Genomic DNA, 26051 nt, shown 5'->3' on the forward strand with positions numbered 1-26051 from the left:
ACCACCAAACCAGTATTATATGAAATGCTGAAAGGTATTCTTAAAGAAGAGGAAGAAGAAAAAAGTAAAGAGAAAAATTATGAACAACAAATACATATCTATCAACAAGCGAACCTAAAAATCAAGTGAATTAAAATCCCGAGGAACAGAATAATCTGGTGAATATAATAGAATCAGGGGCATAGAAAGGGAGTGGACTGATAATTCTCAGGGGGAAAGGGGTATGGGGGGTTCATGAAGAGAATGGACAAAAATCATACACCTATGGATGAGGACAGTGGGGGGGAGGTAAGGGCAGAAGGTGGGGTGGGAAATGGGTGGAGGGGAGCTATGGGGGGAAAAAGGAGAAATAATTGTAATAATCTGAATAAAGATTTATTTAAAAAAAATAAATAAAAAAATAAAGTGACAAAGGGGAAAAAAAAGAAAAATAAAGTTTACAGCAAGGTTGGCTGATTATTTCAATTTAATATTTATTAAATTAATTGGGATAACAGTGGTTAATAAGATCATAAAGATTTCAAGTGTACATTTCTATGACATATGATCTGTATATTGGATTGTGTGAGCACCACCCAAAGTCAAATCATCTTTCATGACCATATATTTGGCCACCCTTACCCTTTACTACATCCCTACTCCCCTTCCCTCTGTTAAGCACCATACTGTTTACTGTAGTAAGTTTTATATGTCATCCTGAACCTGGTACTCATAATTCTGCTCTTCAACTGAAGGGCCTGAGAGTCTCTTTATATTTTGTCAAGAGCCCTTCTGGCTCTCATACCAAGCCTTTAAATGCTGAGTAATTCCTTTCAGTCTTTCTCAAGAACCTACTGTTTTTATTTTCCAAAGAGTCTGCTGCCTGTAGGAATAGCCTTTGATTGCATTGTCATTATACTTTTGTTTCTTCCAAAGTTACCAAACACTTGATACATTGAACCCTTTAGTGCACTTATTCCTACTGCTGTGGCATCCCAGTCAACTCCAGTGTATGTTTTATTACTGTCACCCTGTTTCAGCAGCCATCAATGCTCCACCCACCACGAGTGATGGGTTTCTCACTGCCAGCAGCTGGGGATACAGCCCTGGAAGCCCATTCACTGAGTACCTGCTGACTCAGACAACTACTGCGACCAATAGCTGTAGATTACCTCCCTCAGGAAGCAAACTCAGAGATGAAAATTAGCATGCTGGAATGATATTAGAAAGTGCTCTGAGGAGTAACAACTGTGAGGGAGAGAAGGAAGCAGGACTCGGCAGAGAAGGAAGGTACCAACCTACTACATAGGGAGCTCTTTGTCCTATAGAGCTGTCCCATGTTGGGATAAGCCACCAAGCCTTAATACCACCACATCAATTAGTCATTTGGATGCAGGCTGTCCCTAGGAAGAGAATAGAAACCTTGGGTGAGGTCACTGTCTTCTATCAAGAACAATTCTTGGAGAGGGCTGACAGCTGAGCTCCAGAAGCCCATAGTATCTAGATTGCTCCACACAGCATCTAATGCTGCTTGTGCCAATTTTCACAAATGCAATAGAAGCTATACATATAAAGAGGTAATGTGCTAATTTGTCCATTACGGTGTCCTAGTCACGACCAATCTGTGGGCAGGAACGGGGGCGGGGACTTCCACCCGCAGTGCTAATGCTTCCTGTATGTGTCCCTGCACAGCGCTGAGGTGAAGCTGCCTGCCTGCATCCCCGGCTAGGGACGTGACATGTCCTGTGTGTGCGTGCGTCCCTGTTCAGAGCTGACATGATGCTGCTGGGGGAGGTGGGGGTGGGAGCGACTGGGCTTGACGGGGGACCTCAGGCCATACCTTCTGCCCATCAGGTCTTGACGGGGGGACCTCATGCTGCACCCCCCACCCCAGCACCTGGAAGTCTCCAGGGAGTGTCTGGCCCATCTTGCTCAGTCCCGATTGGCCAGACCCCAGCTTCAAGCTAACCTGCCAGTTAGAGCATCTGTCCCCTAGTGGTCAGTGCACATCATAGTGAGTGGTTGAGTGGCCTTAGAGCAGCCATGGGCAAACTACGGCCCGCGGGCCGGATCCGGCCCGTTTGGCTGTTCTATCCGACCCGCGGAGCCGAAAGAGCGGAGGGTTCTCTTGCTCTCCCCTCCGCTCCTTTACTTTGAATTTATATTAGTTCACACAAACACTCCATCCATGCTTTTGTTCCGGCCCTCCAGTCCAGTTTAAGAACCCATTGTGGCCCTCGAGTCAAAAAGTTTGCCCACCCCTGCCTTAGAGTATCATTAGCATATTACGTTTTGATTGGTTGAATGGCTGACCAAATGACCAGACACTTAGCATATTAGGCTTTTATTATATAGGATTAGTATATTACTCTTTTAATAAAATAAAATAAACATAAATATATTATTAATTAGTAGTATATAATTAATAGTAACATAATATTATATTAATATATAATTATGTCAATTTGATATTTATCACGTGTTATATCACATTGGATTTTTTCTTTTTTAAATATATATTTTTATTGATTTCAGAGATGAAGGGAGAAGAAGAGAGAGACAGAACATCAATGATGAGAGAGAATCATTGATTGGCTGTCTCCTGCATGCCCCTACTGGGGATTGAGCCTGCAACCCGGGCATGTGTCCTGCTGGGAATTGAATGTGATCTCATGGTTCATAGATGCTCAACCACTGAGCCACACTGGCTGGGATCATTTGATTTTATTGGTACATATTAATTATTAAGAATCAGACCTCTCCAAAAATCTTAGAATCAGACATGTACTTGAGTTGGTGAACAAAGTAACCATAACTGCATTTAATCTTGGCAGAGTTTTAAAAAGCATCAGAAGTTAGTCCTTTAGTTTCTATTCACTTGGGGACTGGATTCTGGAAAATTTCTAGATCCCCTACCTTAGGCAAAGTCTGTGGCAGGCATTTAATAAGAACACAGTTTGGCACAATTTTAGACACTCTTCTTGGCTCCAACATTGGCAGTACAATGAATGTCTGGCAAGCTAACAAGCACATGTTTTCCTGAGACTGAGGGATAGGCAGAAATTTATGGTCACTGGCAATGACCTGGAGACTGTAATTTTGACACCGTGTATTGACAGTTCTCAGCATGTGTGGGAGTGAAGCGCATTATCTAGAAGGCATTGCTATTTGGCTCTACACAGCACTGCGCGCGCGCGCGCGTGTGTGTGTGTGTGTGTGTGTGTGTGTGTGTGTGTGTGTGTATGAAGGGCAATAGATTCTTGTTTTGAGCTGTTTGAATTTTTGTGTTTTACTGGATTTTCCATCTCAGTTATATTTTGCTTAGGTGAATTATAAAGTTGGGCTTTGTTCCCTGGTGTTCCATGGCTAAAGATGAAGAGAGTGGCCCAACGTTAGCTCAAAACTAATGTTAGAGAAAAAGTAGCTAACAGTTCTGATAATTAAACTCCTTTATTTAATTCTGGGTTTAGTTATTTGGGGCAAAGATGTACCTAGGTCTCAAACCTACCAAATATGTTTTTCAAGGTTGTCAAACAATAATACTTTTGAAACTTAACATTGGGGTTGTAGTCCAGGATGACATAAAGAGTCATCAATGGCACCATTTCTCATGGTACAGACAATGATATGAGGCAGTAGTCCCTGCTCATCACTGGTTTCACATTAAGGGGACAGCAAACATGATTTTGAAAATTGACATCATTAAAGGCAGATGTGACCCAATGGACTACCCTGGGACAATCATTTCTGTTTCTTTCACTGTTAATTGCCTCAGTTTGACTGGAAATTTGTACATATAGACAAGGCCAGAATGCAAACTTTCCCACTTCCATCTCTCACCAACCATGAATTTAGTTAAAAAACAAACATCTGCACTATTGAGTGAACAGTTATTCTACCATTTTTTATTTTGTTTATTTTATTATGTTGTTATTTGCATTTTAGTGGAGGGACTTGTCACTGAAAGATCATTTCCTTCCACTTCTCTAATTAAAGCCCCAAATCATTAATATTTATACCCAAAATATGCCTTTATAGTTGTTTTTCCCCCACCTTGGAAGGGGCTGGCGAAGTTGACTGGTGATGAGGACTTGGCTGTCTATCATGCCCAAATTGGGGAGAGGGGAGAGAGAACTCTTGGTTGTGGTTAGTGCAGACATTGCTGAGAATTGTGGGGTAATCTTTGTAGCCATGCCCAGATTCCACACAATGGTGCATTTTAGATATAGGAAAACAAATAAGGAAGAAATGAATAAATCTGAAGAGATAGTATCAGTGCTCCAGGGCTTGATAAAAACAACATGGGGATAGCAGGAACTCTAACTCTTGGGTGAGTCCCAGACTGAGAAATCAGCCAGGGCTCTGAGGGTGTTGTTGCTGGTCTTTCATTTTAAGGCATGACACAATAAAAGTCTTTCAGCATTTGGGTTCTTGTTTCCTGTCTTCAATTCACTTTTGTTGGTTTCTCTTTCAATTTTACCTTCAGTTCAGTTGTGTTTGATGAGAAAAGGTTCTGGAATTTGGACTCTGAAATGAAGGTGTCCTCTGAGTATTTTGTTTCTGCATCAAATAAAGTCATCAAATGTCCATCACCAAGGGCTGCAGTTTGGGGTCCTCTCTGCTCCTCTCCTTTTTCCTAGTTTCTTCTAGTTCATCTTACATGTTGTTTGAAACACTGAATCTCTCATTTTCCTATCAGTTGTTCTTCTACCTATTTCATAAATTCCTCTAAGTCAAAGCCCATTATTTTATCCTTCCTTGAGGTAACATTTGATGGACTAACTGTGACTTTGAGGAAAACTCCCTCACTGCCTCTCCAGGTGGCAGGCCTTCCTCTCTTCCTTGGGGCTCATGTGTCATCATCACTACAGATAATGAGAGTCCCTGTCCTCTCACCTCCCAGGTGCAGGTCACATGTCTGTCAATCCATGATTTACTCAGTTCCCATATCTGTCCATCAGCATCCAGTGTGTGTGTGTGTGTGTGTGTGTGTGTGTGTGTGTGTGTGTGTGTGTGGTGGTGGTGGTGGTGGTGGACTGGTGCAGCTAAGGAGGAAGAGAAAAAGATAATAGAAAGATATTGTTGTTTTGCTTTTCAAGAACTTACAATTTAATGGGGGTAGACAAGATGGCCTCATGAAAACAAATAAACAAACAAAAGGAAAAACTGAAATGGGAGAAGACAAGAAAGGACAGTAGTGACAACAAGATTATGTTGAGTGATTAATAAATTGCCAGACACTATACTAAGCACATTGTATGCGATATCCTATTTAATTCTCTCCACAATCTTATACGTTAGGTAATATCATTACTCCCATTTCACAGATGAGACATGAAGGCTCTAAGTGTTAGGTAACTTGGCCCAATTTGCACAGCTACTACTTCCAAGTGATGTGTGGTTTTGGGGCCTGAGCTTATAATCACTCCCATGTCCTTGTTGGCAGTGCAATAGAATTGCAAGACAGGTACAAATCAGGAGAACCCAACAAGGCAGAGGTTGCACAGCTGAGCTGGGCTTTGAAAGACAGACTTCAGAGGGCAAAGGAAGAGCATTTTAGGAGGCAGGAAGGAGGATGGGTGAGCATGTTATTAACAGGAATAGCACATGTCAAGAAATGTCAGGTCAGGGGCCTGGCACAAGACATGGGCTCCATGTGGCAAGGACAAGCTCCAAGCCAGAGAGACAGTGGCTCCGGAGGCCACAGGAGCTGCGTAGGTGTCATTCTGGGTACGGCTGGTGCCTGCAAGATGAAACAATGGGAAATCCTCCATGTTTTCCAATTTTTGGTTTAGGTTTTTGAAATTCCTTTTCTTATATGGTAAATTTAGTTTTGCTCACTTCTGTGAGTAATGACTTTGAAATCAGGACTCAGAAAGGTCAGAGAAAGAGACATCTGGTGACAGATGACCACCGGCATTGTTGGGGACTGATTCAGTATGAACAAGATGGAAATCAAAGCGTCCGGAGGTCCCTGCACCAGCTGCTGAGGTGTGTGGTTTCACTGAGAGGATTAGGCAGAGGAGCTGGGTAGGCAAGGATGAGCTCAGGTTTGGGCCCTTTGAGTCTGAGATGACATCAGGGAGCCAGTGAAGCAGTGCTGTTGGCAGCCAGGGTGCAGGTCCCAGCTGAGGACACACACATTTCTTCTCTTCATGTCCAAGAAGTTCCATGCTACCACCCCCATCTTCCTTTTATTTCCCTACTAATAATGAATACCATATTATTCCGGAGCCATCCAGGCACTTTCAGTCCCAGCATACTCATAGCCCTTGCTAGGCAACCCGTCTGCACCACAGCCTGGTAAAATGCCCCACTCCAGGAAACCGCCGCTGCTGCATTGCCCAGTGTCTCCTGGCAGTCAGCTCAGACTGCCTCTCTGCTCTGAGTGACTCCTTACCATTGTCAGTGGTCGGGATATAGCTGTCTGCACGGAGGAAACCGACTTCAACCAGGTCTGCAATGATGCGCTGTCCTGGGGGGCAGCTGCCAGAATCTGAGAGACACAGATAGTGATGATTTCCACTTACAGGTAATCTTGTGTGGGCTGGACACATGGTAGTGTCAGGCTCACTGAACTCACTCAGAACATCACCGTGGTGCAGTACTGTGGGCCCAGGCTGGCCAGAGGCAGGTCCCTGAGGCAGGGGGACCTGGAAATGCACTGGCTGGATGTGGGCTCTGTTACAGACCTGTCAGTGGGCCCGTGTGGGCCCAGAGGACTCTGGAAAGGCTAGGGCCCACTCTGCACTTCGCCAGGTGCTCAGATCCCTAGACACACAGATGATTGTACCCCTGAGTTCCACAGCCGCCTCTGTTATCTCCAGCTGAGCAGAGACTGGGATTCCTTTCTGGGAGTAGTTGGAAAGCATGGTGGGCTTTGTGGGGTGGCTGGAATTGGAGGGAAGATAAGTGTGGCCTCTGTGGGTGACACCCTGCAAACCAGTCTGAGTGGGCTGCTTGGAGCACCTTGGTGGCAGCCCCGGCTCCTGGGTTCTTCTAATCACAGTGGGACAATGAAACACTGAAGCTGGGAGCAACCCCGCAGCCATCACACCCAATCTTCCTGGATAAAGGTAACATTTAGAAGCACAGAATGGGTCTTTAAATTCCCCAAGTAGAAGTAGAAGTGAGAACTTTGACCCAAGTCTCTGAAATTCCTTCACTACCCCCAACCACCTTTCAACTTCTTTTCAAAAGGATCAGAAAGGGAAGTTGATAATTTGTCAGATGTTGTAGCTGCTTTATGAAAATAGAACTTCAGTTTTCTCCGAGGCTATGTGACATTCCCTTTCTCACAGTGCTGTGACTCCTCCCGGCCAGGTTATTACAAACACTAAATAGCCAGCATACAATAGCTAAGATTTAGAAACAGCCCAAGTGCCCATCAACAGATGAGTGGATTAAAAACTGTGATACATCTACACAATGGAATACTACGCTGCTATAAAAAAAGCAACATGGATGGACCTGGAGAGCATTATGCTAAGTGAAATAAGCCAGTCGGAGAAAAATAAATATCACATGATCTCACTCATTTGTGGAATATAATGAACAACATAAACTGATGAACAAAAACAGATTCAGACATAGAAGCATTGAACAGACCATCCAACCCCAGATAGAAGGTAGGTGTGTGTGTATGTGTGTGTGTGTGTGTGTGTGTGTGTGTGGGCGGGGGGAGGGTGCAGGGGAAGTAAGAGATCAACCAAAGGACTTGTAAGTATGCATATAAGCATGACCAATGGACACAAACACAAGGGGATGAGGGCATGTTCTCGGGGGTGGGAACGGCTGGGGAGAGGTCAATGGGGGAAAAAGGAGACATATGTAATACTTTAAAAAATAAAGAATTTAAATAAAAACACACAACTCTACATAAAAAAATAAAATAAAATTTAAATTTCAAATAAATAAATAAATGGCCAGCATATTTCTAACTGGTATGAAACAGGTTTCAGGCTGGCTCTAAAGCATGCTATGCCCACCTCTGCTCACAGAAACAGCTGTGGGTCCCTCTGGGAGAAACTCTTCCTGCACACACAGCTCTCTGGTCAGTGTCTTCTCAGCTACAAAATGAAAGTATTACATTGGTTAATCTCTAAATGTTCTCCCAACTCTCACACCATATTATTTCATAAAAGTAAAGCAGGCCTTCAGTCTCCCTGTGGAGGTCACTCACAGCAGACTTCACATGTGCGAACATGGAGCTGGCGCTGGTAGCAAAGGCACACGTGCTCTGACAGGCTGGGCATGCATGTGACCTTTCTAGAAATCAGCTTGACAGTGTGCATAAAGGAATTTTAAATGGTACATACCTTCATATCTTCTAATACCCTGTCCCAGGAAAATAATCTAGTGTGAAACAAGATTTAAGTATATTTAACATTATCTAGTCATAAATATTGATAAAAACATTATTATTTTTTTTAAATATATTTTATTGATTTTTTACAGAGAGGAAGGGAGAGGGATAGAGAGCTAGAAACATCAATGAGAGAGAAACATCGATCAGCTGCCTCTTGCACACCTCATACTGGGGATGTGCCTGCAACCAAGGTTACATGCCCTTGACCGGAATCAAACCTGGGACCTTTCAGTCCACAGGCGAATGCTCTATCCACTGAGCCAAACCAGTTAGGGCGATAAAAACATTTATTAACAATACTTATTATATTTATTACAACATTATCTAGAAAAACAGAGAATTACAAACAGGTAAATAAGGTAGTGGTTAAATACAACCATATTGGTAATACTATGCAGTTACTAAAAACTGTTTTCAGAAAATATCAGAAAAATACTGTACCATAATATGTTGTTTGTTAAATATAAGATATAAAAAGAATTTACAATAGTCCTTATTTTTAGAAAAAAGGATCTATAATTTATATGTGAACCTAAAGAAACTGCAAATGAAAGAAAATGCTAAGAGTGAACATATAAGAAATCACAGATGATATTTTTTAAAATATATATTTTTTTATTGATCTCAGAGAGGAAGGGAGAGGGAGAGAGAGGTAGAAACATCAGTGATGAGAGAGAATTATTGATTGGCTGCCTCCTGCATGCCCCCCGCTGGGGATCAAGTCTGCAACCTGGGCATGTGCCCTGACCCAAATCGAACCATGACCACCTAGTTCATTGGTCAACACTCAACCACTGAGCAACACTGGCCGGGCATCACAGATGATATTTTAAAAATTTTCCAGTTTCTGAATTTTCTCCAGCAAACCTGCATATTTTTTACACTCAGAAAGTAAATAATAAAACAAAATTAAATCAATGAACTTCTGCTTCTGGATAGCTATAATAACCTATTTCCCCCTATTCTACTCTCCAGGGACAGCTAAAAACCTGGGACATTATATAAAAATACTTTGAAAGATGAAGAGAAATAGACCAGCTTCAGACATGGAGACACAAGGGGTAACACAACAGTAAGTTCCTGGATTTTCTTTTTGCCCCATCTATACCAGCATTGGAGCTGTTAAAGAAGGCAGCAACTCAGAAACATCAACAGGCACACACACACACACACACACACACACACACACACACACACACACATGCCCCAACAGAAGTCTGCCATCTCTTCCAGAGGGCAGAGAAAAAGGGCAACTTAACCAAACAGAAGGCTTTTAGACGATAACCACTCTACTCCAACTACAGAAAACACTTTGAACTACCAGCACAGGCAAAAGCCAAATGGAGAACCCAATGTTTCACCCTTGTCATAGTGTAATGAGCCCAAACCCCTACATAATGGTGTTAGAGAAGGCCAAGTGGGGAGCTGTATGGTAAGGAGCCACTTCCTCCCTCTTCCTGACCTCGTGGATATCCAACGGGGAAGCTAGACTTCTATCTCTACCAATCAGTAATGAAATGAAGTACTGTCTCTCTCCTTTTCCCTGTTGGAAGGAGTAGTGTCACAGAAAGCTAGATAAAGTAGAGGGTTTAAATAAGATTCAGAGTCTCATAACATAATGCCCAAAGTGTCCAGGCTTCAATCTAAAATCACTCATTGTACCAAGATCCAGGAAAGCCACAATTTGAATGAAATAAAGACAGTCAACAGATGTTATCACTGAGATGACAGAGAGGTTAGAGTAATCTGACACAGAGTTTAAAGTGGCCATGATAAAACATTTCAACAGCAGCTACAAATACTTGAAACAAACAAACAAAAATCTCTCAGGAAATAAATAGAAAGCCTAAGTAAGCCAAGTGGAAATTTTAGAACTGAAATAAATAATAATCAAACAATGAAAACTCAATGGATGACCCAATGCAGAATGGAGGGAAAAAAGATCAGTAAAGTTGAATATAGAACAGTAGAAATTTCCCAATCTGAACAACAGAAAGTAGCCTGGAATAATTAACAGAGGCTCACACACCAGTGAGACTATAATGAAAAAAAAATCTAACATTTGTGTTATCAAAGTTCCATAACGAGAAGATATCAAGAGCAGGAATGAAAAGGCACTTAAAGAAATAATGTCTACCTCCCACCCCCAAATTTTTTTAAAAAAACATAAACCTACAGATCGAAATAATTGAGCAAACTCTAAACTGAGTAAACCCTAAAATATCTACACCAAGATATATCAGGTCAAACTTCTGAAAACTAAGGATAAAGAAAAAATCTTGAAAAGAGACCTTTGGGAAAAGACAACAGAAATGACAGCATATTTCTCACCAGAAACTATGAAGGAAGCAGCACATTTCTTAAGTGCTGAAATAAAAGAACTGTCATCAAGAATCAGATGTCGAATGAAAATAACCTTCTAGTATGAAAAGAAAATTAAGATATTCTCAGATGAAGGAAAGTGAAAATAATTTGCCACCAGCAGACCTACGCTAAAAGAATGGCTAAAGGAAGTCTCCCAAAATAGGGATATAAAAGGGAATCTTGGCATGCCAAGAAGGAAGAAAGAACAACACAGAGTAAAATAAAAATAAATACATTTCCTTTTCCCCTTGAGTTTTATAATTGTTTGATAATTGATGTGTTTCTAAATGTATTTAGAAGAAATGTTTAAGACAATCCTATATAATAAAGAGGTGATATGCAAATTGACCATCACTCCAACACACAAGATGGCCTCCCTCATGTGGTCAAAGATGGCCACCCCCATATGGACACAAGATGGCCACCACAAGATGGCCGGCAGGGGAGGGCAGTTGGGGGCGATCAGGCCTGCAGGGGAGGGCAGTTAGGGGTGACCTGGCTGGCAGAGGAAGGCAGTTGGGGGCAACCAGAGCTGCAGGGCAGGACAGTTGGGAGGACCAGGCTTGAAGGGGAGGGAGGTTGGGGGTGACCAGGCCAGCAGGGGAGGGCAGTTAGGGGTGACCAGGCCAGTAGGGGAGGGCAATTAGGGGTGACCAGGCCAGCAGGGGAGCAGTTAGGGGCAATCAGGCCAGCAGGGGAGCAGTTAGGCGTCGATCAGGCTGGCAGGGGAGTGGTTAGGGGGTGATCAGACTGGTAGGCAGGTGAGCAGTTGGGAGCCAGCAGTCCTGGATTGTGAGAGGGATGTCCAACTGCCTTGAAGGGTCCCAGATTGGGCTGAGGGACAGCCCCCCATGCACGAATTTTGTGCACTGGGCCTCTAGTTATATTATCATTGGTGGAGGGAGTAAAGGGACATAAATCGTAGTACGCTCTCTAAACTTCACTTAAATTGGCAATATGTTGATACCAATAGACTGTGATGTTGACCATCAAAACAGCTACTAGTATGCTCATTTTTTTCAAGATCCCACTGCCTTTTTTTTTAATACTATAAGTCATTTGGGGATGAGGGAAAGGGATGACAGGTATCATTTCTAAACATTACTTTTATTAAGATAAAGCAAAACTTAAAACTTAACTGCTAGTAAGTTTATAGTGGATGTTTTTTAGTTGTAAATTGGTCAGTTAGGGGCTTTGTAAAATAATAGCTATTCAGAAATACGATTGCAAATATTGTAAACATGTATTGTAAATTTCAACAATGTAGAATATGATTCAAGATTAGGTCAAAGACTAAAAATGGGCATCAAGCAGATAAGTTGCTGAATATATATTGATGGTGATGATAAATGTTTAAAAGGGCTTTGAATAAAATATCATATAGAAAAAAATCAGCGCAGTCTATTGATCTAATTACTCAGTTTTTAAAGAAAACTTTATCTCTATGTTTTATGGTTTTTTTTTTTGTTCATTTGTTCTTTACTACCAGTTTCTAGTTAAATGAAGTTAGGGTCACTGAAGTAAGAATGCATGAGGCCAAAGTGGTAAGGGATTATGAATTTATTAGGTCATCTGGAGACCAGATGGGCTGAGCCCCCAAATGGTGCCAGCCCCCAGGGATTAGAGAGTCAGAGGTTTTAAAGGACTCTAGAGAGATTTTTTGGCAGGAAACTCTCTGGGCAGGTCCAGATCCTGGGAAAGTCCAGAGGGGAAAGATAAAGGTCTTAGCAAATGGAAGGTGGTCTAAGTGAAATGGAATGTCCATTGTTAAGTGGTCTAAAGGTCAGTTTCCAGGGGTATTGATTAAATTATTTAATCAGACATAACCATAAGTGAATCTGGAAAAAAATCAGTTGGACATATTGTGTGCATCAATTTCTGTGTTTTCTATTCCGTTCAATTGATTTATGTGCCTATCCTCCCCTAATATCACACCTTGAATACTGTAGATATATCAGGAATTATGAAATCAGGTAGATTAATTTCAACTTTATTTTTAAATTGCTTTTAGTTATTCTAACTTCTTTGCCTTTTTATATAAATTTAGAACTTTCTGAGATTTTGGTAGGAATTTCATTATACTTATGTATTAGTTTCCTATTGCAGCTATGATAAATTACCACACACTTACTGACGTAAAACAAAAAGAATTTATTCTCTAACAGTTTTGGTGGATAGAGTCTCACATCAGTTCTGTAGGATGAAGTCAAGGTATTGACAAAATGAATTACTTTTGGAGGCTGTGGGAGCAAAACTGTTTCCTTGCCTGTTACACCTTCTAGTGACTGTTTGCATTCTTTGGCTGCTTCCTCCATCCTCAAAACACATCCCTCTCTTGTTTCATCATCCTATCTCCTACTTTCCTTTTTATGTTAAACTAGAGGCCCGGTGCACGAAATTCGTGCACGGGGGTGTGTGGCCCTCAGCCCAGCCTGCACCCTCTCCAATCTGGGACCCCTCAAGGGATGTCTGACTACCCATTTAGGCCCAATCCCTGTAGAATAGGGCCTAAATAGGCAGTCGGACATCCCTCTCACAATTCAGGACTGCTGGCTCCCAACTGCTCACCTGCCTGCCAGCCTGATTGCCCCTAACCACTTCTGCCTGCCACCCTGATCACCCCCTAACCAGTCCCCTGCCAGCCTGATTGCCCCTAACTGCCCTCCCCTGAAGGCCTGGTCACCCCTAACTGCCCTCCCCTGAAGGCCTGGTCACCCCTAACTGCCCTCCCATGCAGGCCTGGGTCTCCCACAACTGCCCTTCCCTGCAGGCCCGGTCGCCCCCAACTTCCCTCCTCTGCCAGCCTGGTCACCCCTAACTGCCCTCCCCTGCTGGCCTGATTGCCCACAACTGCCCTTGCAGGCCTGGTCCCTCCCAACTGCCCTCCCCTGCTGGCAATCTTGTAGCGGCCATCTTGTGTCCATATGGTGGCAGCCATCTTTGACCACATGGGGGCAGCCATCTGTGTGTTGGAGTGATGGTCAATCTGCATATTACTCTTTTATTAGATAGGATAGAGGCCTGGTGCATGGGTGGGGGCCAGCTGGTTTGCCCTGAAGGGTGTCCCAGATCAGGGTGGGGGTTCCCTTGGGGCATGGGGCAGCCTGGGAAAGGGGCCTGTGGTGGTTTGCAGGCTGGCCACACCCCCTGGAGACCCAAGCAGAGGCCCTGGTATCTAGGATTTATTTATCTTCTATAATTGAAACGTTGTAGCCTTGAGCAAAAGCCAGGGCAGGCCAGGGCGGGCAGGAAGCTTGGCTTCCTTCATTGCTAGGGGCAATCCAAGCCTCCTGCTCTCTCCAGCTCCATGGCTGCCGCCACTTTTGTTGGGATTTATTTATCTCCTATAATTGAAACTTTGTTGCCTTGAGCGGAGGCCAGGGCCTACTAGGGCAGGTGGGAAGCTTGGCTTAACCCAAGCTTCCTGCTCGCTCCAGCTCTGTGGCCACCGCCATATTTATTGGGTTAATTTGCATACTCAGTCCTGATTGGCTAGTGGGTGTGGCTTGTGGGCATAGTGGAGGTATGGTCAATTTGCGTGTTTCTCTTTTATTAGATAGGACTAGAGGCCCAGTGCATGAAATTTGTGCATGGGGGTGAGGGAGGTGTGTGTGTCCCTCAGCCCAGCCTGCACCCTCTCCAATCTGGGACCCCTCGAGGCATGTCCAACTACCCATTTAGGCCCAATCCCACCGGGCCAAGAATCAGGCCTAAACAGGCTTTTGGACATCCCTCTCATAATCCAGGGCTGCTGGCTCCCAACAGCTCACCTGCCTGCCTGCCTGCCTGCCTGATTGCCCCTAACCACTTCTGCCTGCCAGCCTTATCACCCACTAACCACTCCCCTGCCAGCCTGATCAACAACTAACTGCTCTCTTGCCAGCCTGATTGCCCCTAATTGCGCTCCCATGCCAGCCTGGTTGCTCCTAACTGTCCTCTCCTGCAGGCCTGGCACCCCCCCAACTGGCTTCCCCTGCAGGCCTGGGTCCCCTCCAACTGCCCTCCCCTGCAGGCCAACTGTCCTCCCTTGCAGGCCTGGTCCCCCCCAACTGCCTTCCCCTGCAGGCCTGGGTCCCCTCCAACTGTCCTCCTTGAAGGCCTGGTTGCCCCCAACTGCCCTCCCCTGCAGGCCTGGTCTCCCCCAACTGCCCTCTTCTGCCAGCCTGGTCACCCCTGACTGCCCTCCCCTGCAGGCCTGATCACCCCCAACTGCCCTTCCTTTCAGGCCTGGCCCCTCCCAACTGCCCTCCCCTGCTGGCCTGATCGCCCACAACTGCCCTCCCCTGCTGGCCATCTTGTGGCGGCCATCTTGTGTCCATATGGGGGCGGTTATCTTTGACCACATGGGGACAGCCATCTTGTGTGTTGGAGTGATGATCAATTTGCATATTACCTCTTTATTATATAGGATATCCCTCTGACTTCCTATTATAAGGACACTTGTGACAATATTTAGGACCCATAATTCAGGATAATCTCTCAGTTTCATTAGCTTGATTACATATGCAAAATTCCTTTTGTTATAAAAGGTAACATTCACAGGTTCCAAGAATTAAGAACTAGATATCTTTGAGGACTTTATTCAGTCTACTATTATTTATTATGTTGTATCTTTCAGTCCATAAACACGATATGTCTCTCCATTTATTTAGCTCTTCTTTAATTTCTTTCATTATCACTTTATAGTTTGTATAATACAAGTTCTATAAGTTTTTCCATATTTATACTGAAGTATTTCTTATTTTTCAACAATTGTAAATAGAATTGTATTTTTAATTTTGGTGTCTACATATTCATTGCTGATATATAGAAACTAGAGGCCCGGTGCACGAAATTCATGCACTCGGGGGGGGGGGGCATCCCTCAGCCTGGCCTGCGCTCTCTTGCAATCCAGGAGCCCTCAGGGGATGTTCAATTGATGGCTTAGGCCCACTCCCCCAGGCAGTCTGACATCCTTAGTGCTGCCGCAGAGGTGGGAGAGGATCCTGCCACCGCCATTTTGCTTGCCAGCCATGAGCCCAGCTTCTGGCTAAACAGCACTTCCTCTGTGTGAGTGCACTGCCCACCAGGGGGTAGCTCATGTGTTGAGTGGGATTGGGCTGAAACCAGCTCTCTGACATCCCCCGAGGGGTCCTGGATTGTGAGAGGGCACAGGCCAGGCCGAGAGACCCCACCAGTGCACAATCGGGGCTGAGGAGGGACCATGGGAGGGCTCCAGGGCGTGTCTTGCCCATCTGGCTCAGTCCCAATTGGCTGGACCCTAGCAGCAACCTAACCTACTGGTCAACTGTCTGCCCCCTGTTGGTCAGTGCACATTGTAGCAAGCAGTTGAGTAGCGTTAGATTATCATTAGCATATTACGCTTTGATTGGTTGAACAGATGACTGGACAACTGGACACCAGCATATTAGGCTATAGTTAACTTTTTGCATATAAAAAGTTTTTACTACTGTTTTTTCACCATGAAAACTTATGATCTTGGTGTTTCCTTCTCGCCTTTGCATTTGGCCAAAAGAAGGACATTGGCTACTTTGACAACCTCAAAGCAAACCTCCCAGGAATGTTACCAACAGCATGACCTTTGTGACCAAATCCAGCAACCAGAACTTTATTGTTTTCATCAATAAAATTTAAGCAACTGTCATTGGATACAAAGTGATTTTTATTTTTTCCATTCTTGATCAGCTGGACCCTGACACACTTCCTGTTGGTAGAATTTAGTTGTTTGGCTTCAATCCTTATTTAACCAGCATAATATCATTTGCATGGGAAGTGCCTCCTGAAGGGTTGGCTTCAGGGAAGAGGCCAAAGAGGCTTTTTTTATACTGTCTATCATGACACTTCTGATTTTGTTGGTGGTACAGAGCTTCCTGGAAGTATGAAGACCACAGCACTTGACCATCCCACTAGTGCCACAGGCCTGACCAAAAGGCAATTAATTTTTATATGTTGGTCTTAAATGCTGTGAAGTTGCAGAACTTTGTTAGTAGTTTATTAGCATGTTAGAATTATTCGTTTAGGAGCTTTTGTAGATTTACCACATAAATCATCCTACCACCGACCAATAGGGACAGCTTTATTTCTTTTCATTTGATCTGTATGCCTTTTATTTCATTTCCTTCCTTACTGCAGTGGCTAGAACTTCCAGTACTGCATTGACTAAGAGTTAAAACAGAAGACATTCTTGCCTTGCTCCTCATCTTAGTAGGAAAGCATTCAGTCTCTCAACATTGAGTATAATCTTAGCTGTATGATTTTTGTAGATGCTTTATATCAAGTTGAAGTTATCCTCTTTTCATATTTTTCTGAGAGTTTTTATCATGAATGAGTTTTGAAGTTTGTCAAATGCTTATTCTTCAGTGAATAATTTGATCATGTAGTGTTTTTCTTCATTAATATGTTAATATGGAATATTATTTGATTGATTTTTGAATATTTTACCAGTGTTGTATCACTGGAATAAACCTTACTTGATCATGGTATATAATTATTTCTATATGTTGATGAAATTTATTTGCTAATATTTTGCTAAAGATTTTTTTCATGTATACTTATTAAGGATATTCATCAGTATTTTTCTTTTATGTACTCTCTTTTTTTTTGGTTTTGGTATCAAAGTAATACTAGCTTTATAAAATGAGTTGGGAAGTAACCCCTGGTTCTCTATTTTCTGGAAGAGATTGCATGAAATTATTGTTAATTTTTTAGACACTTGTTAGAATTCTCCAATGAAAGTATCTGAGCCTGGAAATTTTATTTTGGAGAATTTTTAAATTATGAATTCAATTCCCTTAGTTATAGGGCTATTCAAATTGTCAGTTTTATTTTGGGTGAGTTGTGATAGTTGGTACTTTATAGAAATTCATACATTTCATTTGAGTTGTCAAATCTATATATTTCAGTATTATCTCATTGTCTTTTTGCTGTCTGTAGAACCTGTAGTGATAATCAATGTCATTTCTGATTTTGGTAATCTGTGTCTTCTCTCTTTTTTTTTGTCAGGCTTTGTAGGAATTTGTAAATTTTAATGATCTTTTCAAAGAATCTGTTTTTTGTTTCCCTGAGTTTTCTATTTTTTTCTTCAATTGATTGATTGATGTTCTAATCTTGTTTATTTTTTCCACCTATTTGTCATTTGTTATTTTGCTTTTTGTTCTAAATTCTTGAGATGCCAGCTCGGATTATTAATTTGAAAATTTTCCTCTTTTCTCATTTAAGCACTTAGTGGTATAAATTTCCCTGTTAACATTGTTTTAGCTATGCCCCACAAATTCTGTTGTGTGGTATTTTCATTTTAATTCAGCTCAATATGCTTTTAGAATTCCATTTTGATTTATCTATAATGTTTTTAAGTGCATCTCTTTGTATAGATGCTAAGCCCATTTAGGATTATTTCAATTTTCAGTATGCTATTTTTGTTTTTTATTGATTTTATTGGTTGGTGTAATTATATGTTTCCAACTGAGTTTTGGTAAAGATACAAAAGCAATTCAGTGTAAGAAGGTTGCCTTTTCAACAAATAGTGCTAAAGCAAGTGAACATCTATAATAAAAAAAAAGAACCTTGACCTACCCCTCACATTTTATACAACAATTAATTGAAAATATATGATATGCTTAAATGTAATGCTACAAAACTTTTAGAAAAAAAAGAAACATAAGAAAAATCTTCAGTAACGAGGGCTAGGCAAAGAGTTCTTAGATGTAACACCAAAAGCATAATCCATAAGGGAAAATAAATTAATTTGGATGTCATAAAAACTAAAAACTTTTGCTATATGAAAACCCTTTTAAAAGAATGAAAATACAAGCTACAGACTAGGGGGATATATTTGAAAACTGCATATTTGACAAAGGACTACCATCTATCGAACTCTCAGAACTAAACAGTAAAAGAAATCCAATTAAAAAATGGACAAAAGTTGTGAACAGACATTTCACTGAAGAAGCAAATAAATTTATGAAAAGATATGCAACATCATTAGCCATTAGAGAAATGCAAACTAAAACCACAATGAGACATCACCACACATCTATCAGAATGGCTAAAATAAAAAATATTGACACCACCAAATGTTGGTGAGGATGCTGAGAAACTGAATCACTCATCCATTGCTGGTGATATACAAAATCATACAGACACTCTGAAAATGTTTGGCAGTTTATTAAACTAAACATGCAACTACCATGTAACACAGCAATTGCAACCCTGGAAATTTAAGAGAAATGAAAACCTATGTTCACTCAAAAACGTGTACATAAACATTCATATGGCTTTATTTATAACTAGAGGCCTGATGCACGAAATTCGTGCAAGAGTAGACCTTCCTTCCCCCAGCTGCTGGCACCACACTGGCAGGCACTCAGGACCCGGGCATCCCTTGCAGCCCCAGCTTTGTCAGGAAGGTCGTCCGGAAGGACATGGGGTATAATTAGTGCCGAGGTGATACCCAGCATCTAGCAGGGTTCAGGAATCTGGAGAAAGGCTGCAGCATAAATTAATAAAGAGACTAGAAATATAATATAAATTTGGAAGGCATTTTAGGGAGCCAGAAGAGGGCTTAGCTTCAGTAACCAAGTTCTCTGAATCTCTGGACCCCTTGCTCTTTATTAACACAAATTGCCCTAAAGCAAAGCAGATATACATATCAAAGGTAAGGTTTAGTATACAGTAGGCCTTGTCAGCTTTGGGGGAACTGCCTTTGGCTGTTCAGGTGTTTGGCCAGCAGGAGGCAATAACATGTAGATTGAAATGCCCTCAGCTGTCTGGCAGCAAGCAATCATTTATCTAAATTCAGGTTTGGGGAAATGCATTTCGGCCATTCCAGTAGGCAACAATATGTATCTTTCAGTCCTTGCTGAAGGCACAAGGTCTACCAACCTTTTTTAAAAAAAATATTTCTTTTTTTATTGTTTAAAGTATTACATAGAATAGTACATATATCTCCTTTTTTTCCCACCATTGACCTTCCCCCAGCCTCCCCTACCCCTTTCACATGCCCTCATCCCACCCCCCCCCCCAGTGTCTTGTGTCCATTGGTTGTGCTTATATGCATGCATACAAGTCCTTCGGTTGATCTCTTTCCACCCTCTCCAACACTCCCCAGCCTTCCTGCTGTAATTTAACAGTCTGTTCCATGCTTTACTGCCTCTGTATCTATCTTTTTGTTCATCAAGTTATAATGTTCTTTATTATCCATAAATGAGTGAGATCATGTGGTATTTATCTTTCATTGCCTGGCTTATTTCACTTAACATAATGCTCTCCAGTTCCATCCATGCTGCTGCAAATGGTAAGAATTCCTTCTTTTTATAGAAGCGTAGTATTCCATTGTGTAGATGCAACATCGTTTTCTAATCCACTCATCTGTTGATGGGCATTTAGGCTGTTTCCAAATCTTAGCTATGGTGAATTGTGCTGCTATGAACATAAGGGTGCATATATCCTTTCTGATTCGTGTTTCTAGTTTCTTGGGATATATTCCTAGAAGTGGGATCACTGGGTCAAATGGGAGTTCCATTTTTAGTTTTTTGAGGAAACTCCATACTGTTCTCCACAGTGACTGCACCAGTCTGCACTCCCACCAGCAGTGCACAAGGGTTCCTTTTTCTCTGCATCCTCGCCAGCACTTGCTGTTTGTTGATTTGTTGATGATAGCCATTCTGACAGGTGTGAGATGGTACCGCATTCTTGTTTTGATTTGCATCTCTCAGATAATTTGTGACTTTGAGCATGTTTTCATATGTCTCTTGGCCTTCCTTCTGTCTTCTTTCAAAAATGATGAATTTATGTTGTCGATCTTTTATTGGATCATTTATCTTCCTTTTATTAAGTTGTATGAGTTCCCTGTAAATGTTGGAGATTAAACCTTTATCAGTGGTACCATTTGCAAATATGTTCTCCCAAACAGTGTGCTTTCTTGTTGTTTTGTTGATTGTTTCTTTTGCTGTGCAAAAGCTTTTTATTTTGATGTAGTCCCATTTGTTTATTTTCTCCTTAATTTCCATTGCCCTAGGAGTGGTATCGGTGAAGAAATTGCTTTGGCATATGTCTGAGATTTCACTGCCTGTGTATTCCTCTAGTATTTTTATGGTTTCCCGTCTTATATTTAAGTCCTGTATTCATTTTGAGTTTATTTTTGTGTATGGTGTAAGTTGGTGGTCTAGTTTCATTTTTTTGCATGTATCTGTCCAATTTTCCCAAGACCATTTATTGAAGAGACTATCTTGACCCCATTGTATGTTCATGCCTCCTTTGTCAAATATTAATTGAGCATAGTGGTTTGGGTCGATATCTGGGTTCTCTATTCTATTCCATTGGTCTATATGCCTGTTCTTGTGCCAGTACAGGGCTGTTTTGAGAACAGTGGCTTCGTAATACAGCTTGAAATCTGGTATTGAGATCCCACCTACTTTGTTCTTCTTTCTCAGGATTGCTGTGGCTATTGGGGGGGTCTTTTTTTTTTTATTCCAGATGAATTTTTGGAGAGTTCTTTCTAGGTCTGTGAAATATGTCATTGGTATTTTAATGGGGAGTGCATTGAATCTATAGATTGCTTTGGGTAGTATGGACATTTTAATGATGTTCATTCTACCAATCCATGAATATGGTATGTTCTTCCATCTGTTTATGTCTTCCTCTATCTCTTTTTACAGTGTCCTGTAGTTTTCCGTGTATAGGTCTTTTACCTCCTTAGTTAAGTTTATTCCTAGGTATCTTAATTTTTTTGGTGCAATGATAAATGGGATTGCTTTTTTAGTCTCTCTTTCTGTAAGTTCACTATTGGTGCATAGAAATGCCATAGATTTATTGGCATTAATTTTGTATCCTGCTACATTGCCAATTTCATTTATTAAGTGTAATAGTTTTTTGATGGAGTCCTTAGGGTTTTTATGTACAATATCATGTCAACTGCAAATAAGGACAGTTTTACTTCTACTTTTCCAATTTAGATGCCTTTTATTTCTCCTTCTTGTCTTATCGCAATGGCCAATACTTCCAGTACTATGTCGAACAGGAGTGGTGAGAGTGGGTGTCCCTGTCTTGTTTCTGTTCTTAGGGGGAATGGTTTTAGTTTTTGCCCATTGTAGGTTTGTCATATATGGCTTTTATTATGTTGAGGTATGATCCTTCATTCCCACCTTGCTGAGAGTTTTTATCAAAAATGGGTGTTGGATTTTGTCAAATGCTTTTTCTGCATCAATTGATATGACTATGTGGCTTTTATCTCTCAATTTGTTTATGTGATGTATTACGTTTATTGATTTGCGTATATTGTACCATCCTTGCATCCCTGGGATAAATCTTACTTGGTCATGGTATATGATCTTTCTGATGTACTGCTGAATCCTATTTGCCAGAATTTTGTTGAGGATTTAGGCATCTATGTTCATGAGGGATATTGGCCTGTAATTCTCTTTCATTGTGTTGTCTTTATCTGGTTTTGGTATTAGGGTGATGCTGGTTTCATAGAATGATCTTGGAAGTGTTCCTTTCTCTTGAATTTTTTGGAATAGTCTGAGGAGGATAGGTTTTAGTTCTTCCTTGAATGTTTGGTAAAACTCCCCTGTGAAGCCATCTGGCCCCGGGCTTTTGTTTGCTGGAAACTTTTTGATGACTGCTTCAATTTCTTCCATAGTTATTGGCCTATTGAGATGTTTAGATTCTTCCTGATTGAGTTTGGAAGGTTGTATTTTTTAGGAATATGTCCATTCTTCCAGGTTGTCCAGTTTGTTGGAATAGAGTTGTTCATAGTATTTTTTAACAATCTTTGTATTTCTGTGGGGTCTGTTGTTATTTCTCCTCTTTCATTTCTGATTTTGTTTATTTGGGTCCTCTCTCTTTGTTTCTTGGTGAGCCTGGCTAGAGGTTGATCAATCTTGTTTATCCTTTCAAAGAACCAGCTCTTGGTTTCATTGATCTTTTGTATTGTTTTTTTGGTCTCTATGTCATTTATCTCTACCCTGATCTTTATTATTATTTCCTTACTTCTGCTTACACTAGGCTTTTCTTGTTGCTCTCTTAATAACTCTTTGAATTACAGCGTTAGGTAATTTATTATTATTGTTTCTTGTTTTTGCAGTAAGCTTGTAGAGCTATGAACTTCCCTCTCAAGACTGCTTTTGCTGTGTCCCATAGATTTTGGATTGTTGTGTTTTCATTGTTGTTTGTTGCCATGATGTAATTATTTCTTCTTTGATCTCTCTGGTAACCCAGTCATTGTTTAATGGCATGCTATTTAGTCTCCATGTGTTTGATATTTTTTGGATCATTTTTATTGTAGTTGATTTCCAGTTTTATGCCACTGTGATCTGAGAAGATGCTTGATATGATTTCTATCTTCTTGAATCTGAAGAGACTTTGCCTATGACCCAACATATGGTCTATCTTTGAAAATGACCCATGTACACTTGAGAAGAATGTATATTCTGTGGCTTTGGGGTGAAATGTTCTGAAGATTTCAATTAATTCCATCTGGTCTAGTGAGTCATTTAGGATTGATGTTTCTTTGCTGATTTTTTGTTTAGAGGATTTGTCCAATGATGATAGTGGGATATTAATGTCCCCTACTATGATTGTATTACTGTCAATCTCTCCCTTGATATGCTCCAGGAGATTTTTTATGTATTTGGGTGCTCCTGTATTGTGTGCATATATGTTTACCAGAGTTATTTCTTCTTGTTGGATTGCTCCCTTTAGCATTATGAAGTGGCCTTCCTTATCTCTTGTTATGTCCTTCACTTTGAGATCTAATTTGTCAGATATAAGTATTGCTACCCCACCTTTTTTTTCATTTTCATTCGCCTGAAAAACCTTTATCCATCCCTTCAACTTCAGTCTGTGTGCATCTTTTTTTCTGAGGTGGGTTTCCTGGAGACAGCACATATATGGGTCATGTTTTCTTATCCACTCAGTTACCCTATGTCTTTTGATTGGGACATTTAATCCAGTTACATTTAAAGTTATTATTGATCGGTACTTGTTTGTCACCATTTTTATTCTTTACCCCTGTGTTTCTTCTTTGCTTCCTTTTTCTTCTTTTTACAGCAGACCCTTTAGCATTTCTTGTATTGCTGGTTTGGTAATAAATTCCCTTAGTTCTTTTTTTGTCTATGAAGCTCCTGATTTCACCTTCAATTTTGATTGATAACCTTGCTGGGTACAGTATTCTTGGATTCAGACCCTTTCTTTGCATGACTTTGTATATTTCATTCCATTCCCTTCTGGCCTGATGTGTTTCTGTTGAGCAATCAGTTGCTAGTCTGATGGGGGATCCCTTGTAGGTAAGTTTCTGTCTCCCTCTGGCCGCTTTTAAGATTCTTGCTTTGTCGTTGGTGTTTGCCAATTTAATTATAATGTGCCTTGGTGTCGGTCTTTTGGGGTTCATTTTGCTTGGGACTCTGTTAGCTTCTTGGATTTGTGTGGGTTTTTTCCTCCCTATTTCAGGGAAGTTTTCTCTCATTATTTCTTCAAACAGGTTTTCTATTCCCTGATCAGTTTCCTTTCCTTCTGTCACCCCTATTATGCAGATTTTTTTTTCGTGTTTTCCCAAAGTTCCCTTAGGCTCTCCTCCTGCTTTTTAATTTTTTTTTCTAGAAGCTACTCTACTTGGATATATTTTCCTACCTTGTCTTCAGGATCACTGATGTAGTCCTCTGCTTCTTCTAGTCTACTGTTGATGCTTTCTATTGAGTTTATTATAGCTGCAATGTCATTTTTCATTTCTTCTTGGTTGTTCTTCATTTCCTCTTGGTTCTTACACATATTGTTGAATTTGTCTTCCATTCTTTTCATCTACCTTAAGACCATTTCTCTGAATTCTTTCTCTGACAAGTTGCTTGCCTCCATTTAGTTTACTTCCTTTTCTGGTGATGCCTGCTTTTCTTTCATATGCAGGCTGTTTCTTTGTCTCCCCATGATGTCTCTTCTCAGGGTGTCTGGTTATGTAGTTTTCTCTCTCTTGCATTGATTGAAAGGTACAAAATACAACACAACAAGGCCCAACACACAAGGCCCTGAACATAAATGTATTCATGATACTAATAACCCAAATAAAGGTGACCACCAGAGAAAAGCAAATTGGAGGATAAGAAAGAAAGAAGAGGAGAAAAAAAAAAGGAGTGCAAAAATGAAATTGGGAAAGGAAAAAAAAGTAAGAGAGAAAAGAAAGAGAATACGAAAGAAGAGGGGAAAAAACTATTTATATGGTGAGAAAACTCCAATAGAACAGCCACTAATCTCAACAAATGCCAGCAACAAATACCTAGGGATGAATGCAAACTACAAATAACAACTAATATCAAGTGATTCAAAGAAAAACAGAAGCAAAAAACAAAACAAAACAAAAAAAAACCAAAAAGAAAAAGTGAAACAATCTCACAAACAAGCATAAAAAACTGATATAATCAACAATCAAAGCAAACAACAAAAGGACAGAGAGAAATAATTTGGGTAGTGAAGAAAGAGAAGAGAGAGGTGTGTATGGACTGGAGCAGGGGATTGGAAATTATATATATAACAGGGTGAAATTTTAACAGGGGATAAAAAGAAGGAATAGGGAAAATATAAAGCAGGAATAGGGTAAGAGAAACAGGACAGCAAAAGGTCAAAAGTGAGGAAGAGAGTGTTGGCACAAAGGTAAAGTTGAGATAGAGTAAAATGATGCTAAAGGAAAGATGAAAATAGAACGTAGAACACTAATCCCAAAGTAAAATAAAGAGAAAATAAAATGACACTTAAAAAAAAGGTAAAATAGTAGTAGTAATAATACTAATTGAAAATAAAAATGTAATAATTAAAAAGGTAAAATCAAGTGAGGAAAAAAGAGAAAAAAATTGCTTTATTAAGTAAAAGCTGAAAAAATTTTTAAAAATGTGCAGTAGAGACAGTCATTCATTTCCTCTACTGTTCTGTTTGGCACGCCTGTTTCCTAGTCAGGACAGTATTGAAGTTCCCTGCGTTCCACTGCTCCTCAGTGTTGTAGGCCACAGTCTTGATTTTCAAGTAGGCAGTACGTCTTTATTTCTTATACTCCTTTATTTGTGTTTACACAAGAGTCAATTTGTGATTCAACTCCTGGGTGGCAGTGTTTCTGGATTGACCTCTGGGTCTATAGGTCCTCTCTAGCTAGTGTTTAGATTTTGTTTTCCCTGTGGCACTTAATACCGGTTTGGGGAAATGGGCTGCCCCAGAGCTGGTTCTCTGATCATTATTCCCTGCTCTGATCCCCAGGTTCCACAAAAATAACTTTCCCCTGCAGTCTCTTAGGGTGTCCCCAATTGGGTGATCCTATGTATTGGGCTTAGTAATCAAAATCAAGGATTTAAAGAGAAAAAAAAGC

This window comes from Plecotus auritus (genome assembly GCF_963455305.1).
Source record: "Plecotus auritus genome assembly, chromosome: 2".
Taxonomy (NCBI): domain Eukaryota; kingdom Metazoa; phylum Chordata; class Mammalia; order Chiroptera; family Vespertilionidae; genus Plecotus; species Plecotus auritus.